Raw genomic sequence first — 14,489 nt, 5'->3', positions numbered from 1 at the left:
GGGTTTGTAGGAGTTGAAAAGTTCAAGGCTTTAACAGAGAAATTGATGAGAGGTTCCATTTTTTTTTAAGATACAATGCCCACGTCTTTATAGAAAAGCAAGCACCGATAGCCCAATTAGTGTGTTAGAATTAACTAAAATAACTACTGCAAAGAAATGTTCCTTGAATCCTTACTAAACTTTTAAACTCTCTGTTAACCTTTGCCTTCTGCATATATGCAAACGCTGAGATCACTCTATATCACCCTGCTACAGAGAGAGCTGAAGGAGTTTGGTGGATCATACCACCTCCATTTATAATGGTTTTAACAGGAACAGTGACGAGTTTGTAGTGGTAACAGATAGTGATTCCCCATACTACCGTGTTTCCCCGAAAATAAGGCAATCTCTTATCTCTTAGGCACTAGGTTTTATTTTCGGGGTATGCACATGACCATCTCACCCTTCCTCTCCTTCACCTCAATTCAGTGGCTTACCTAGGGTATGTGGCACCCGGGGCCCATCATTTTTTGACACCCCCCCCCCCTCATGTAAAAAAATATTTTTTGTAATAACCATGAAAAATAAATGGTCATAATAGAAACAGGCACCGAAAATTTTCTTTTATTGAACCTCATATATGTAACCATTATTCCAAACATAACATAAATTATGTCTGAATTGTCATGACATCAGAAGTACATATGGAGTAGTTGCAGGTGATGCTTGGGACAGTTCTGATTGTGTTAGTTTGGTTTTATGTGTTTTTTGAATAGAAGGGTTTTTATTTCTTTTTTGAAGGTTTTGTAGTTTGTGGTAGAGGTCAATAAGTTGTAGAGTTGGGGGTCGAGTGTTAGGAGGTTGTCGAACAGTTTTTTTCTTTTGACGATTTTAGATGGAGGGTGTGCGAATGGTGCGTGAGTTCTCCTATGTCTGGTTGAGGTGGATTGAATTATTTAGCTGAAGAAATTAGTAACCCCCCCCCCCCATTCCACACACATTAATTCTCTTCCATTTTTGTTCCCATTCTAAAAAACACTTATAAGTTTCCAGAAAAAAAAACATTAAAATAAGAAGTGAAAACAAAGGCCCCTACAGACGAGAACATAACATAAGAATAGCCTAACTGGGTCAGACCAATGGTCCATCATGCCCAGTAGCCCATTCTCATGGTAACCAATCCAGGTCACTAGTACCTGGTCAAAACCCAAAGAGTAGCAACATTCCATGCTACCGATCCAGGGCAAGCAGACACTTCCCCCATGTCTTAATAACAGACTATGGACTTTTCCTCCAGGAATTTGTCCAAACCTTTCTTAAAATCAGCAACGCTATCTGCTTTTACCATAACTTCTGGCCACTTCATTTTTAAGCTTAGATCTTTCCTTCCAAACAGAGACCTTGCTAGATGTCAAATACAGAAAGAACAAGGTAACTTCACAAGGACTTAGCTGTGCAGGAAATGTGAATCTCCTCATACACCCACCATATAGTGCAAAAATGTGCAAAGGTCTGGTTTTTTCTTTCGATCACTACATAGCCTAATGCCACACAAGCAGCGCTGTTACAAACATATTCTGAAGGTCAATGCTAAGGTTAACAAAGATTCCTTCCTTGGACCACAAGGAGATACTGACAAACCACTGGAAGAGATCCCAAAACAACTACCCAGGCACAATACCTAAAAACCCACTCAGTGTGTGAACCAGTTGAGTGGAGTGGACTAACTGGGGGGTGGAAATGGGCCCGGAGTTTGCTCAGCAGAATTTCCCAGACCACCTCTTCCTCTCAACACATTGACACGCTGCCGCCACTACCACCACCATTAGGAACACCTCACCGGGTAGGCCAGCAATGCTTATAAACTTTATAAAACACAAGATTCCGGAACTTGGAGGCAAGGAGGATGGCAGTTTGAGTGCAGAGCTCCTCTCCCTGGACAATCTGCCTGCTTTTAAATATCAGCAGCAGTGGGAGATCAATTGCTTTTACACCCAGCAGCAACGGGACCAACCCACCAAAAGCCCACAGTCCCGATCCTGCAAAAGTGTGAGCTCCACCCTCCCTGCAGTCCGCTAGGAAAATCAACTGCTTTTACACCTAAGCAGCAGCAGGACCAGCCACCACTACCAAGAGCCCTTTGCCCTGATCCAGCCAGGCATGTGAGCTCCTCCCTCTGCAGTCCATTGGAGAGATCAATCTACCTGCTTTTAAATATCAGCAACAGTGGGAAATCAACTGCTTTTACACCTCAGCAGCAGCGGAACTATCCGCAACTACCAAGAGCCCACAGACCCGATCCAACCAAGAGTGTGAGCTCCACCTCCCTCTGCAGTCCACTAGGAAGATCAACTGTTTTTTACACCTAAGCAGCAACAGGACCAGCCACCATTACCGAGAGCCCTTTGCCCTGATCCAGCCAGACAAGTAAGCTCTTCCCCCAGCATTCCGTTGGAAAAATCAATCTGCTTACTTTTAAATATCATCAGAAGTAAGAGATCAACTGCTTTTACACCTAAGCAGCACCAAGACCAGCCGCCACTATCGAGAGCCTTTGTCCCAATCCTGCCAGGCGTGTGTGCTCTTCACCATACAATTCGTTGGAGAGATCAATCTGCCTGCTTTTAAATATCAGCAGCATTGGGAGATCAACTGCTTTTACACCTAAACAGCACCAAGACCAGCCGCCACTATCGAGAGCTCCTCCCCTTATATCCCGTTTAAGAGATCAATCTACCTGCTTTAAATATCAGCAGCAGTAGAAAAACAACTGCTTTTACATACAAGCAGCAGCGAGACCTACCGCAACCACCAAGAGCCCACAGACCCGATCCTGCCAGGATTGTGAACTCCTCCCCCTGCAGTCCATTGGAGAGATCAATCTGCCTGCTTTTAAATATCAGCAGCAGTGGAGATCAACTGCTTTTACACCTAAGCAGCAACGAGACCAGCCACAACCACCGAGAGAACACAGACCCGATCCTACCAAGAGTGTGAACTCTTCCCCCCCTGCAATCCGCTATGAAGATCGACTGTCGGCCCCGGGCGGCTTTCCCGCAGAGGAGAGAATCCTGCATTCATCGTGGGCCTCATCTGGGGCAGCCTCCTTGGAGCGGCTGGGGCACGGGCAGTGTGTCTGGGAGGGAATGCATGGATGGGAGAACATCGCAGGGGAGGAGACATAGACATCCTGGGACTGTCGGCCAAGTCTCTTCCCTGAAGAAGCCCTTTTTCTGGAAACTAAAATCCTGTTAAAATGTTTATTTTATTTTTATTTTTCCTCTAACTCTACTTTTCACTTCTCTATTACCCTCCAGGTACTTTAGTTAGATTGTGAGCCTTCGGGACAGTAAGGGAATTTTTCAAGTACCTTTCCTATTTCTAATCTTAATGTATATTTTCTGTAAACCGCTTAGAACCTAACGGATGTAGCGGTATATAAGAAATAAATTACATTACATTACATTATTATATTTTCTTATAAAGCACATATTTTAACTGAACTCTCTGACATCCTCAGCCTTGCCATTTACAAAAATAGAAGGAAGAAAAGTTCCCGTTTCCTGATGCCTCATGTCCCCGGCCTATACAATATTTTTCTTCTGCAGATCCTTCAAAAGTCTGACCAAATCCTCGTTTCACTTGCATTATAAAGTACTGAGGATGCCATCTCTCTCCAATCCCAGGTCCTAAAGTCTAAGATAGTAGCGCAAACTAGTGCTGCCCGATTCAAGAAAAAAAAATAAATTTTGATTCGATTCAGCCTATTGAATTGGTTTTTCGATTCAGCTTTCCTGCCCAATTGGGTTTTTGTTGTTTGTTTGTTTGTTTTTTGGTTGTTTTTTTTTCAAACATCCTGGTGGGTTTATTTTATAGCTTTTTCACCCCCCTTTGGCTTCTCCTAACCACACTGATGCTGTGGTGTAAATAAAATAAAGAAACAAAAATGACTTTTCCTCTCTGTTAAATCCTAGCTCACGTTTGCGGTCTAACACCAGCTCTGGCAGGATACACATTTCAAATCTGACACATTGTAATCACAAAACAGAAAATAAAATTAGTTTTTCTACCTTTAGTTATCTGGTTATTTTTCAAATCTTGTTGGTCCAAGGCTCTGGTTGTCTTCTGATAACTTGCTTACCAGGATCTCCTTCTTCCTTCTTTCTGCATGCTAACCATCCATCTGCCATCTCTGTCCTCCCCATTTCCCTTCCCTCCCCAGGAGATCTGGCATCTATCCTTTTTTCGTCTCCCTCCACCGATCCATCTTTTCTTAACTACCCTTTCATCCAGCATCTCTCTCTCCTTCCCCACCACCCCAGGGTCCACCATCTCTCCCTTTCTTTTCCCAACTACCCTCCTATCCAGTATCTCTATCCCCCCTCCACACCATCCCTTGTGTCCAACTTCTCTCCCTTTCTGTTCCTTCCCTCTCTAAAAACCATGGTCCATCATCTCTCTCCCTCTTCTCTATTTTCAGACCCATTATTTCTTCCCACCCAAAGTCCGGCATATGCGCGTCTCTTTGAACCCCCCCATTCCCTCCGTGTATTTCTACACCAGGGTCCCCCTCCCTGAAGGCCTGTCCCCCCCTTAAAGGTCTGCATCCCACCCCTGAAGGCCTGCACTCCCCCCCCCAAGGCCTGCACCCTCCCCCCGAAGGCCTGCACCCCCCTTGAAGTCCTGCCTGCCTGCCTGTCCCCCCCCTTTGAAGGCCTGCCTGATCCCCTTGAAGGCCTATCCCCCCTTGAAGGCCTGCACCCCCAAAGGCCTTTCCCCCCCTTGAAGGCTTGCCTGTCCCCCCCCTTGAAGGCCTGTCCCTCCCTTGAAAGCCTGCCTGCCTGTCCCCCCTTTGAAGGCCTGCCTGCCTGTCTCCCCTTTGAAGGCCTGCCTGTCCCCCCCCTTGAAGGCCTGCCTGCCTGTCTGTCACCCCCCCTCCCCCTTGAAGGCCTGCCTGCCCGCCCCACCCCAAAGGACCGCTCGCCCCCCTGGCCTCCCTGCACCACCTATGAAGCAGCCCGCAGCGGGATCGCGATGTCAGCGATCCCTGCGCTGCTTCGGAGCTGCTTCCTCTGCCGCGGTCCTGCCCCCTCCTCTGACGTCAAAGGAGGGGCAGGACCGCGGCGCAGGAAGCAGCGCCGAAGCAGCTCAGGGATCGCTGACATCGCGATACCGCTGCGGGCTGCTTCATAGGTGGTGCAGGGAGGCCAGGGGGGCGAGCGATCCTTCGGGGGTGGGGGGGACTGAACGGCAAAGCCGGGAGCACCCCCTCAGGGCTTGCACCCGGGGCGGACCACCCCCTCCGCCCCCCCCCTTAGTACGCTACTGCTTCCTACTGGTTGGGCCACTTGGTTTACTTCTCTAAGGTTTCTCTCTTGTGAAAGCAGTGATCAAGATACGTGCACTGCTACTGATGCTCCGATGAGTGAGACAGAGAAAGTTTTCAAATAAATGAGTCAAGGCCTCTCCTAATGAGTGAGATGGCAAAAACTCCATGAAACTAGACTTTATTATTTCTTCTAATTTTTTATTATTATTATTATTATTACTTCTGTAGTACACAGTGCTATACAGTTAGTCCCTGCTCTGCAGAGCTTACACTCTACTCAGGACATGCAGGCAAAAAAAAAAATATTGACTGCAAACTTACAACAGTAAATATGGTAATTACCTAAATATCACCCCCTCCTTTACTAACACATAGCAACGGATATTAGCGCCGGTAAGTACTCCGACGCTCACAGGAATTCTATGAGCATTGGAGCAGTTACCGCCGCTGCCGGTGCTAAAACCCACTCTACGTGTTAGTAAAGGAGGGGTATATGAGGGTTCTTCAAAAAGGTTTCCACACGTTCATATTTTCATGGCTCAACCAAAAACATTCTTTTCTGATGGCATTAAGAAGTTAGTAGGACACAGGGGAAAATGTATTGGGTGATTATGTGGAAAAGTGATGCGATTTGCTTTTGAGATATTTAATAAATAAGTGTTAAAAAAAATAAAAGTGCGGAAACCTTTTGAAGATCCCTTGTAGAACAGAGGAGAAGGAGGAGAAAAAAAGAATATAACAAGACATCTAAAACATATCAATGGAATGAATACTGTGTGTATAAGTAATAACCCCTTTTGTCTTCAAAGGAAGTTCTAGAATGAGAACCTTTGATAAGTGGCTCCAAGAAAATGGAATCAGGAGTATCACCACAGAACATTTCTAATATGAAAGGGTATAAAAAGCTACATCAGCCTTCCAGGGGAACCAGTGGAGGCAAAAATAACAATGAAATTTAAGAACAGTAGTATCAAAACCAAGTAAACCTGAGATCAATTAGGATCTATAGCCTTTAAAAAAAAAAAAAAGAATTAGATAAGTCAGGTGGGTTCTCCAGTCCCTATCTGCCATCACATCCTACATCTCTATTCTGCATGTGTCTTATCCTGATATGCACAGATTATATACAAACGCCATCTAGTATTTTGATTTGAGTTTAACATATATGACATAGAATACATTCTACATGTGAAGTTCTATGAAAGTTCACCTACTAGAAGCATGATCAAAGGTTTTCAGAAGTTTCAAGGCTAAAAAGTATAAGATGCATTTCTGAAACACAAAATTCTACTATCTATGTATCCTATAGAACAGTGGTCTCAAACTCAAACCCTTTGCAGGGCCACATTTGGGATTTGTAGGTTCATGGAGGGCCTCAGAAAAAAATAGTTAATGTCTTATTAAAGAAATGACAATTTTGCATGAGGTAAAACTCTTTATAGTTTATAAATCTTTCCTTTTGGCTGTCTTAATAATAATATTGTAATTTATAGCTGAAGAGACATATGATCAAGAAACTGTTTTATTTTACTTTTGTGATTATGATAAACATACCGGGGGCCTCAAAATAGTACCTGGCGGGCCGCGAGTTTGAGACCACTGCTATAGAAGGACAAGAATTGAAAACTTAAAAATAGAGAAATCTAGGACTAATTATTTCAGAGAACCTAAAGGGTGCTTTAATAGTTTCTTTATTCCACTAATTGATTACCAATAGGCTCAGGGGTCTAAGTGGTGATGCCAGCAGCACTCTGGTTAGTCTAGGACTGAACCTTTGAAACAGGACGGAAGCAGTTCAGGAAAAGGCCACAGGGCCTGCAATACTAATCACTATGTAGACAGGCTCAACAGACTCACAATTAGAGAATGACACTGTGACAAAATTCATCACCGTTCCTGTCCCCACGGATAACCGCGGGAAACCATCTTCATGTCATTCTTTAAGGAGAGAGGGAAGAATCGGAGTACGAATGGCCACAACTACTGACCCTCAAGAAGAATGCTGTGAAGAATGCTGGTGTAGAAGGACTGAGGTTGAGACAGACACTAGAAAATGGCAAGGGATTATTTCCCGCAGTTATCCGCGGGGACAGGAACGGTGATGAATTTTGCCACCGTGTCATTCTCTACTCATAATGTATTCACGTGATGAACGAAAAGGAGATATGATAGAATCAGGTTTCAAAACTGGACATTACAGCAGGTGAAATTTTCTATAGAAAAGGAATTTCAAGGGCAAATCGGGTCATCGTATGCACATGAAAAAGAAAACACGGGAAACCGCTACTTATGAATGCTGGCTGTGATTCTGGTAGGAACTTTACCTAGGCCAGCAGAACCGAGTGGCCACTTCCTTTGATTGGATCCTGTGCTTGAGATTCAAATATCCACAGCATCTGACCAATCGTGACGCTGCCTTCACGTTCCAAAAGAAAAGTGACAAAAGATTTCACGGACATTCTCAGAAAGGAAAAAGTAAAACAAAAAAAATGGGCTTTCCCTTTTGCCATTACTCTCCATGTCAACGGGAAGATTTACCCCCTCTTCTACGAAACTGCGCTAGCGGTTTCTAGCGCGGGAAGCCACGCTGAATCGCCTGTGCTGCTCCCGACGCTCATAGGAACTCTATGAGCATTGGGAACAGCGTGGGCCATTCAGCTCGGCTCTCTGCACGTTCTCTGCGCTAAAAACCGCTAGCGCGGTTTCGTAGACGAGGGGGGTTAGGCCTCCTTTTATGAAACTGTCTGCAATAGCAGTTTCTAGCGCGGGGAGCCGCGCTGAATGGCCCACACTGCTACCGATGCTCACTGAGTTCCTCTGAGCGTCGGGAGCAGCGCGGGCCATTCAGCGCAGCTCCCCACGCTAGAAACTGCTATTGCAGTTAGGTAAAAGAGGGGGTCGATTCCTGCTGTGGTCAATGCACAATGTCCTGAAGATCCAGGAGAGGATCAACCAAGAAGAGAAGTTAATAGCACTTTGCACCCTATGGAGGTAGGTACCAGAGGAGGGGGAAAAGGTTGGCAAGGATCACCTATGTAAATAAGAGTAATACTGTGCCAGAAGAAAGCTGGCAGGAAGAAACTAAGCAATATTGCAGAATATGGTTAATCTGTAGCCTGATCAAGTGAATAGAGTGGAAGGCAGACTATATTTTCTTCACCGTGCTGAATTATGTATATAATCTGTAGATTGATCCCAGGGATTCCAGCAATGAGTGGTTGGAGCATGCAAGCCCTAAGGAGGAGCAAGACAAGGCATTGTTTCAGTTAGTTGCATTATCAGTGCAACTACAGATGGGAACTGAGTTATAAAAGGCTAGGTGGATGGGGTTGACAATTAGGCCTAAATAAACTGTACAGGGATCAGACAACTACTCCTGGGGAGGGTTATCTAAGAGAGAAAAAGTTGTAAAGGGAACAGAAGTGTGGAAGGGGAGGGAGGGCGTGAGGGAAGGTCCAGATCATCCAGGAGAGAGGAATAAGAAAGAAAGTTGGTCTCTTTATGGAGAATAAGTTAGATTTATTTACTTGATATACCACTTAGCACAAAATAGTTTTGAAGCAGTTTACAACAGAATGAGTGTGCTAAAAATCGAGTTCATGGAATGTCAAGGGACCGAATGTGACAATAAAAAAACACTTAGCCGTGGCGGTAACAGCTCCAACACTCATAGGAATTCCATGAGCGTTGGAGCTGTTACTGCCACAGCTGCTGCTAAAAATCACACTACGGTTTTGTAAAAAGGGGGTGGGGTATGAGATTAAGACCCCGATGCTCTAAAATTGCCATTAAAATCCCTTGGGTCGCTGTAGTGCTGGTAAATTTAAATGATTTCAAAACGACAAACAATGCCCAAAACACCTCACATGCAAATGAAGTGCGCAGAGGTCCACAGAAATCTCATCCGATCAGTCGTTGGAGAAAGTGACCGACACATGCGCAGAATAGTCCACGGAAACAGGATTGTGGGGTCAAGAAATGCTACGTCATAGGCATGCATGTGTCAATCATAGGTGCGCCTATGCTATTGGATGGAGGGGAAGGGAGGGGGGCGGAGAACTACCAATAAACTATGCAGTCGGCAGCTTTCAATGAACGTGCATAAGCACGTCTTTAATCAGTGATCTCAAACTTGCGGCCTGCCAGGTACTGTTTTGACGCCCTCAGTATGTTTATCATAATCACAAAAGTAAAATGAAACAGTTTCTTGATCATATGTCTCTTTAGCTATAAATGACAATATTATTATTAAGATTTGGCCAGAAGGAAAGATTTATAAACTATAAAGAGTTTTACCTCATGCAAAATTGTAATTTCTTTAATAAGACATTAACTATTTTCTATGAGGCCCTCCAAGTACCTACAAATCCCAAATGTGGCCCTGCAAAGGGTTTGAGTTTGAGACCGCTGCCTTTAATACATGCACTCAAGATGCAGTTTTAACACGCACATGCTTTTTCATTTGCTATTTTGAGATTTTTTTTTTCCCCCCCATTGGTCAATATAGGATAAATTTACTGAGAAATATGATGATAGTGACATCTACCAAGTTTTGGAGTGGGGTGTTGTTGTTTTTTTAAGATTTCCATGTCATGCAATCATCAGCCCCAGCCCCAACACATGCACCTCGAGACGTGCTTTTTACCGTGCCAGCACTCCAGGACCAGCTGGTAATTTGGGGGCATTAAAAATTGGCACTTCTGTGTTTCCAGACTTTGGTTTTGATTTTTGTAGGAAGGTGGGAGAGGGTCGGGGTGGGTTTTTAATATTGTAAACCGCCCAGATGCATGTGATGGTCAGTATATCAAGCCATGAATAAACTTGCTGTTTCTTGACACATAATTGCTATCATATCATCTTGGTGTGTATTTCCTTGCTACCTTTGTGTTGCTGGGCTTAGTGCAGGGGTCTCAAAGTCCCTCCTTGAGGGCCGCAATCCAGTCGGGTTTTCAGGATTTCCCCAATGAATATGCATGAGATCTATTTGCATGCATTGCTTTCAATGCATATTATTGGGGAAATCCTGAAAACCCGACTGGATTGCGGCCCTCAAGGAGGGACTTTGAGATCCCTGACTTAGTGGGATGAGGGGGGGATTGTTTACCTTTATTGCTTATTGGAAATTCTACCTTTCATATCCTGTACTGTTCATTGATATTTCCTCTTTAATAAAAAGATTTATTTCTAAAAATCGGCACTTCAGTTTGTGCATCACGAGGCAATGTCAAAGCATCAGCCAAAGTCCTTTGTTTTAATATTAATGATCTCTTTGTACTACATTTGCATAGCAGAGTCAGAGGCTGACTCAAAGCATGGATAAGACCGCGTTAAGCCGTTATGTGCATCGGTAAGTAAAACACTTCAATGTAAAACCGGTTAGAACTGGTTTAGCATCGATCGTTAAATGCATGCTAGGTTTAGAACATCGGGTGGAGGTGATGATGCAAGAGTTGCAAAAGAAGGACAATGAGAGAATATTGATAGATACATTTTTGAGGCAAAAGTGTGTGTGTCTTGAATAGGGTTACCAGATGTCTGCGAAAACCCAGACATGTCCTCTTTTTTTAAGAGGGTGCCCGGACGGACTTTCAAAACCCAGAAGTTTGTCCGGGTTTTGGAAGGCCTCTGAGGCCAGCATTTGGGGAAAAAGAGATGAGGTTTGTGCGGAGGCGAGCCTGGGGGCAGAATAGATATAACTGAAAAAAGTCACTCAAAAAATAATATAGAAAAAGAGTTTTAACTCAAAATGTTGCCATAGAACTCTGCTCAGAAACATGAAGGCTGATTGCTCCGCCTCACCCACCAATCATTGCAGTGTTCAATATCTATCTTTTTAGTCACTCAACAATTACATCATAGTTGAGTCAATTACCACTGTAGCGTTTTTTGACTGGGGGCAGAATAGGGCAGGGCCACATGTCCTCTTTTTTTCCCCAAGAAGAAATCTCGTAACCCTAGGCTTGGAGGGAGTGAGAATAGTAATCCTAATCAAAAAGGATTTGCCGTTTCAAATGAAATATGTCTACAATGTCTCCTTGCGAGGGGAAAAAAAATATGATAGGGAATGAACCTTGGTGAACCTAGGTCTTTTTTTTTTTTTCAGGTTTAATGCAATATACAGTGAAAAAGGTAAGGGGAACAGTAATTGGTGAGGGTGACTTTGATACAGCTATCAACCTGAAGCACGATAAATCGAAGGGAAGTAATGATTTTGGAAAGAAGCGTAAGGTTCATTTGAAAAGACCGACAGAAACTTTTGACTCGATTGATATATGCAGTTTGTCTGTGGCCTAAGCTAACTGTCGCCATCCTAGTAACAGATCAATTCGGCTTTACAACTCGTATGGACGAGACTAAAAAAAAAAAAAATCATACAAAATTAAAGTTTTATTCTCACCCAAACGAGCAGTACAGTCAAAGATGACAGGCCACAAACAACTTTGGACTTAGAAACTACTGTCATATCTAACCGTGCTCCAGTACGGATAGGTCTGCCCGGAGAAAAACCAGCAACGGGTGGAAGTTTTGGAGCTTAAATAAGTCATTACTGTGCAATCACAAAGCAAAAGAGGATGTTTAGAGGACAACTGAGGAATATCTAGAGTTAAATGATGACAGGGAGATAGAATTTCTTTCTAGGGCAGTATATTAGATTTTAATAAACCTGAAACCTGATTTTATGAGATGTGCTGAAGGTGCTAATACAAGGCACATTAATAATGGGACAAATATCTGGATGTCCGAAGGGGTGGTCCTGGTCCGTGGAGGAAATTTAAGAGACTATGGGCTCCTGTTTGGGAGGGACTGTCCCATAGAGCCAGAAGTTCACTTTTGACACTGGAGTGAGGTGGGGTGGGGGGGGGTAGGGGGTATGTTGGCGAGGGGTTTGGATCCTTTAGGTCTTCTTCATCAAGGATTAACACAGAAGACCTTACTGGTTCTGCTATTGTCTCATTGTTTGCTGTTCTGTTGTATGTGTTTCAAGAAAAATTAATAAAAATTATATTAAAAAAAAAATAATAATAATGGGGACAAGAAAGTTACAAAGGAATAGGACGGTTTAAATAGGATTAGTAAACTGGAGTGGGAACCATAGGGAAGGGCCAAGGAGACCTCAAGCAGGCACTGGAAAGAGAGAAGACCAAATTCAACGAGATGCTGATTGAGGGTATTAATGGCAGAATGATTTTCAGTGAAACATTATGAATATGCTAATAACATGAATCTAATCATCTATAATCCAAAAACTTAGAACAGAGGAAGGTGCCTTGATTTATGAAGACTCTCAGCTGCGTAGAAGAGGAATTTGAAGTGGGTGCAAGATTATTTGGAACCGATACAATGACCCATAATAACTATAATTAAAACACAGCTACTGAATGAACTATCTGTGGAGAAAAACAACAGGCCTCAATGATTTTACTATGTGCACCAAGGGGTCCTTTTGCGAAGGCGTTAAACGCCAGCACGTCCATAGACTATAATGGACGCATTAGCACGCACTAAAACAGCCAGCGTGCCTTCGTAAAAGGATCCCCAAGTGATGGGATGGCATGGAAAGGCTATTTAACAATTCTGTTAACAGGTATCATCACAGCCTCCCTGGGAGAAAGGGGGAAATTAGGAATTGGGAGTCATCGAATGCTTCTGTCCCAGGCTTTCTTTCTCTAACAGAAATGAGACGGCCTGAGCCCTCTCCCCATACAAAACCAATGAAAAAAGAGCTCTTCTGTTGGAATTTGCCCCTCTTGTGTGGTAAAGAGGGATCTGAAGGGGAACGTGTGGACTCCTCCCCCATGAAGTCTTCTGGTTCCTCGTCAGAATCTGAGCGACACTCAAGCATCACAAGGAATATCCAGGTGTGTGTGTGGCACCCAGATGTTATGCAGGTACAGCCAATTCAGTGCCGTACCCATAAACATAACTTGAGCAAAATTAGGACTGCTTTTTCTGAGGTCCAAATTTGCCTGGGCAAGTATGCAGGCACCAGCACTGAAAATCACCAGTGCCTGCATAATTTCCAGTTCTGCCCTCATTCCACCCCCCAATCTGTCCCAGTATTGCCCACTCTATGCTCGGGAAATAAGGGTCAATAGGCAGCTTCATTGCCTTAGTGGCTGGCCAGTTTAGTGTTAAGTGAGCACAAGCCTTTCCTGCCCACTTAAATCATGCTGCTTATCAACCCCATAATATTTAAACACCACAGGCAGTGTGGTTATTTGGGCCTATTTTCACAAGAAAAAAAAGCCTTTATCCTCACGGGTTTTTTATATCAATTTGATACTCTGTACGAATCTGCATCACAACAGTTCATTAATGCCAAATAAAAATGATTCTTCATGCAAAGGTTTCCTAATGGACTTTGGAATTTTTCAAAATTCACGTCTATTATGTATAGCCTGTCTTGTGCTGGTATTATCAATCTTTCATCTTTCGATATAAAAGCTTCAGTTGAGAATATAGCAGAAAATATAGCATGAAAGTGATAATTCACTCATGCACTCAGAAAATTATAGCACACACAGTACATAATCAATAGCTTCTCTCAGAGGCAGTATATCCAAACCGGTTAGCTTTCCACATACTATGACAGGAATGAATCAGCTAAAATAAGTTGGAGGTGGTCTCTAGCTCTCAAAATTTGCTGCCAGTTCTCTTCTTAAGAGCTTGCAATGTACCAAAAAGAGCCTCCAGGATATAGAGTATAATAAGAGTGTACAGGCAACATATCATGATGTACTTCTGGGGTCTTTTTAGCTAGGCCAGTGACACCTAAGAAAACCTGAGACCATTTCTGTACCTTTTTGACACATTTTATTGGTTGCAGATTGCATCTGTTGATACTTAGAAGCTTCTGTCTTACCCATGAAGTACAGAATAGTTCTTGGTGCCGATGTTTCTTCCTACCTCAGATTGCCAGATTTCAGAAGCTAAGCAGATTTAGACCTGGATAGGGTACTAACTAGGAGGACTGGCTGCTGTGGGCTGCAAAATAACAGCAAATCACTACAGTATCCTTCCAAGACTGTCAGCTATATCCAAGTGGCTATAATCACCAAAGACTGAAAGCCAGAGACACTGCTTACCATACCAATTAATACTTCTACGGGCAATACTGTACATGTATCTATTCATGCAGATGGGTGGATGTTTTCAAGATGCAATGTCAAGATCCCTAGAG

This window comes from Geotrypetes seraphini, chromosome 2 (assembly GCF_902459505.1).
Source record: "Geotrypetes seraphini chromosome 2, aGeoSer1.1, whole genome shotgun sequence".
In the NCBI taxonomy this organism is placed as follows: domain Eukaryota; kingdom Metazoa; phylum Chordata; class Amphibia; order Gymnophiona; family Dermophiidae; genus Geotrypetes; species Geotrypetes seraphini.
Note: the sequence above shows the minus strand (reverse complement) of the source record.